Here is a 5,131-nt window from a genome sequence, read left to right as displayed (position 1 = left end):
TTGGCAATTGAGCCTGCTTCTCAACATGGTGTCAAACTGCCTTGAAGCATTCATCCCACCAGAAGACGAAAAAGGCACATCCATCACTTATAAATGCACATTTTCTCCTTTTCTATAAATATTGAAAATATTATAATTTTTTTTTTCTGACACGAATAATGATGCATCCATATTGCTTTAGAGAAGGACCACTAAGTGGTAAAACCACTTATCTCCTGAAGCCAGTTTCCATCCTAATGTATCCACCAGCTCTGAAACAGAAATGCTGACAATCTTAATCTTAGCCTTCTTAATGTGCCATACTACTCATTCCTAGCTGCAAAATGTGTCATCTTCTTCCACAACTAGTTTTTAGATGAGACCATAACACAGAAACTTTGTGCTTTATCTTTCTGGAAGAAGTAAACTAACAAAATTCCAAATGAATCCAACCTACTGATTGGGACTGGGGATTCTTTTAAGTGAGTGCTACTAAGGACCTCTTCAGCTTGCCACTGGGGCCAGGGTCACAGCACCAAATCTTGTGATAACTGTAATAAAAACATGGCTTTACCTGCAGAATGGACCAGATACCTCTGTGATCTGAGCAGGAATGTTGCAGTTTTATTAGCTGCTACATTATTAGTATTATTATTAACTACTTTATTGTCTTCTCAGCACTCTCTGCACATCCTTCAGCTTCACCATAAACAACTCTGAATTATAAATTTAAGTTCTCTGTGTATTTCATTTTGTGCTCCTTTTAGTTCAGGTACAAAGATTAGCAAGAAATACAGTGCATAATCCTATCTTTGCTGTGTCACAACAACTATTTTTCTTAACCTCAGCTCCAGTTCTACAGTACTGTACCTTAGATTTCTCCTTGTAGAAATACCGGAGAGAGAAGAGACATAAAGTATGAAACAAAGTAGAGGCTATTTTAATCTGACATCTGATGACTAAAATATAATTTCTACAGAACTAATGTTATTGTTTAATACCATAGAAACATCCTTTCAGTCACACTAATTGTTGATTTTCAGTGAGTGTCAGAAGTTTGCATCACGAATGTGTACTTGGATACAAGTATCAAGCTGCTTGTATACTCACACATTGCTAGATTCACCACAGGAAGATCCTGCAGCTGGCAAGTTTGGCAGGCACTCATTGAAACTTCTGCTAGCTCTCTTAAATAGACTTAATTAACCTGGCAGACATAATATGTATGATTTTCTCTCTTTTAATTCCATTCCATTATTATTTCAAACCATTTGTTTTGTCTCCTCATTCCACCCCAAACTATCGTCACCTCCCTGACACAAATCCTGATCAGACACATTTCTACTACTATACTTTACTTCAGTTTCCCTCACTTTGTTTTTCCTAGAGTTGTGAGGATAAGTGGGACATTGCATTGAGGGAAAGATCCTATTCTGCAGATGGTGACAGAACTCTACAGCACTGCCATGTCATGGGAGTAGAAAAGAGGGTTGTAAAGCACTGGGGGAGATGGCATTCTTTTTTCAAGCCTGCACAATAAATAATGCCATGCCTGTAAATGACACCCAAGAAAGGAGAAAATATAAGCTGAGACTCTCTCAGCAACTTTACCCTGCAACATCAAGAGATGTGCATGCAAAGCAACGTGTGGGATCTCCCAAAGCCAGTGAGGGGGAGAGCTGTCAAAGCTCTTCTCTTTCCTTCCAGAATTCCATTTTCTCCACTTTTTTGGTCTTTACTTTTTGTATGCTAGGTTTCTTCTCTTGTTTCTATGTTGTAAAAATACTGTATCCCTCAGATTTTCAGGATTTCCCATCTCCCTTGCTGTCACAATGGAAGAGATGTGAGTCTTTGTTGTTGTTTTTTTGTTTGTTTGTTTGTTTTTTAAGGTAGAGTTTCTTAATGATATATTTTTAAAAATATACCATTCTATAATGTAGACATTTCAAACCTGAAAGGACAAGTAAAACAAATACGTGGGCTTTGAAAACCTCAATCACTGCTTACATTTTAATGATTCATGATCTGTAAGATCCCAGTATTTTTCAAAGTTATATGTAATAAAGGTGACCTTTTCACTTCTCAGAGAAAAAAACAAACCCTAAATAATTAATTATCTCTCTGGTAATAAGGTCCATAAACACAGACATTATTTCTAGAGCCTTCCGACAGCAATAAGGAAAAAGAAATACATTCAGGTGTCGTGAACTTCATTTGCTGAAACTGGCCTTTCTTGGATTCGCAGTGCCCTCTTGTGGCGAGATCAGGCACCTACAATCCAACAACGTTCTTCCCTAAGACCATAATCTTTCGGCCACTGTGTCTACTCAAAATGCAGCAAAACGCTACAGGCATAAAAATCTGCCCAAAACAGATGGTTTTAGTAACATATGTGTCTTCTCTCTCTTTTTTTTCTCTTTAATCCCCACTGGGTAAGTTACATAATGTCAGTTTATAAAAAATATTCTCCAAATACTCAACTATTTGAAGATTATTTGTGTTAAAAAAAAAAAAAAAATTACTCTGGTGCATGAAAGAATTATCTAGTATTACCTTTTTTTAAAATTTAAACAATGTTAATTTCTACCATAGATTTTTATTCTATGTTGTACAGGCATTTGGATATGTTACCAAGTATACTTCAGGATAATAAATGCATCAAGGTTGGAGGAAATCTGTTTCATCCCATCAGTGTGTGCTCAGCCCAGATCCATCTCTGCATTTCCCCATTTCAAATGGGCACTGAGCAAGATCTTTCCTCATGTGGGAAGGTGGGATATGGTAGCACGTGCTAGCCAACCATGGTAAGGCAGTAGGCAGGCCCATATTCACAGTTATGCTATGGTGGCAGCCATTTCTTTATTTCATAGCACATGCTGAGCCTGCTATCTTCTCATCTACAGTCTTGTACAACTCCTTTCAATTGCCAGCTTTTCAACCAGGAGGCACCCCATTTCTCCCCTTCTTTTTGGACACAGATTCCTCCAACTACTTTACTACAAAGCTCCCAACACTGTCCCATCCCAGACTTCTCTTGCCCCTTCTCAACCCCTCATTCTTCCTTGTCCTCTTAACCACCACCCCCTCCCCCCATCCTGGTGGTCTCTTCTCCTGCTTTGGGTTGCAGCCTCTCACCCACCTTACTGTAAGTGGTACTTAAATTGTCTTTTAATCAGTAAAAGCATTTGATTGCAAATTTGTACAAATTAAAAAGAATCTCTCAATGAGACCATTTCCATTTTACCAAATTCAAGCACATCCATAATGAGTTAGAAAAATGTAAACAGGGAAGAAGGAATTAAGGAAACCTTGAATCAAGAGGCAGAAAAAAAACTGAACTGAAAACTGAAAATCATTTAGCATCTTCCACTGCCTTGGATATTTTGTTTTACATAAAATATCCAATTTTATTTCACTGGTTTTATTAGTAGTGAGAAAAGAAGTGCTAAAGGAAAGCTAATGTGTAGCACATTTAGTGTAATATTTAAGCCTGTTTCATGTAAAACTTTCAAAGAGAAAATTTTAGGGAAACAATCCTCTTTCCTCTTCCTGATGCTCTTCTCTTCCCACTAAATTTAAATTGCCCTTCAAACACTTTGGAGCTTATAAATAATCTTGACATTCTTCCTCTGTATTACTAATTGTAACTAATTGTAGCATCACTGTTGGAGAATCAGCCTTGAAAACCAAAGAAACGGAAAATAAACCTGTAAGAAATTCTCATTTCTACAGACAATATTCAGATTACTAAGTGTAAGCCAGGATGAGACTTAAGTTCTTCCTTGAAATTATTATCTCTTTGGAGTACCAAATTTCTGTTCTTAAAGAGCAGCTATGTTTATTTCAAAGACACTGCAATCTTCTATAAGCTTGCATAAGTTAAAAAGTATCAAAGTGTTAAGCAAAGAATATAAAAATATTTTCCTAAATTATTTATTGGCTGGTATGTTATAGCATCATTAAAAATACTTTCTAATAAATTAAAGACTAAATATAGTTATATTTACTAGTTTGCTTTAGATGTCTTTGACTGCAATGAAATTCAAAGACTTAATCCTTAGTTGTATATATGGAACAGTGCACATAAGCAACAGCAAGAGGATGAGTGAAGGAAGCTGTTTAACTTTTTTCTGTTTTTTTCCCCTTAATCTTCTTGAATTATTTTCCTTCCTTCTGGAAAGCAGTAATCCCTTTCTATCCCAAATAAACAAGGCTTATATATATAAAATTATATTTTATATATACATAGTGTATGTGCATTTGTACATGTTCTGCAACTTCTGCTTATATTGTACACAAATTGAGTTGATAGAACAAGTCCCAATGTATTGATTTTCTAAAGCTTAAAAAAAATGACATCCAGTTGGAGGAGGATGGCTTTCTCAGCATCTTCACTGAGAGAATGTAGTCCGACCTTAGCTCTTACAGAATAGCCAGAAATCAATTGCCAAGAGGGATGTTCTGAAATTTTCAGCCATGGAAACATTGTTGTCAGAACTTACTTGACACCAGCAGACCAAACAGAGAAAGTGAGACTATAGAAAATCAGCCTTCATCATTTGTGCTTTCCATGGTGTTGCTTGTTATTACATGAAGGCAGTGGAGTGGTAAAATACTAAAGACACCAAAGCATCTTTGTTAGCTTATAGTTTATCTTATTTTGATATTGTTTAAATTTTAATTCCATTTTAAAACATACCTAAAATTAAAATGATGTGTTTGTGTTATTGTCATGGTTTCATGATTTTTCATTATCGGTATTCCACATCATAACATCATGCAATGCACTGGGGGTTTGACTGCTGATGCTCAAGTTCCGGGTGCCTGTCCAGAGGAGAAGAGCAGCTACGTTTCCCCAGGGGGCTTTGCGGTCAGCGAGGAGATATAACTCCCGGCAAGGTCACCTGATGCTCTCTTCTTTGCCTGCGCTGCTTCGCTTGCGCTTCTCTGCCTGCGCTTCTCTGCCTGCGCTTCTCGCCTGCGCTTCTCTGCCTGCGCTTCTCATCTCAGCGTTGTGGTAAGGCCGATCCACCATCAATTTCACATTCTCTCTCCTTATAAAATTCTGTTGATACCATATTTAGTAAATTACTTTGTTTTACCTCAGATTGTTGCCACTGTTTTCAATTATTTCGGGGTCCCTTATTTTCTT

The sequence above is a fragment of the Meleagris gallopavo genome, chromosome 3 (genome assembly GCF_000146605.3).
Source record: "Meleagris gallopavo isolate NT-WF06-2002-E0010 breed Aviagen turkey brand Nicholas breeding stock chromosome 3, Turkey_5.1, whole genome shotgun sequence".
Lineage (NCBI taxonomy): Eukaryota > Metazoa > Chordata > Aves > Galliformes > Phasianidae > Meleagris > Meleagris gallopavo.
The sequence above is the reverse complement of the archived record's forward strand: the minus strand, read 5'-3'. Positions refer to the sequence as shown.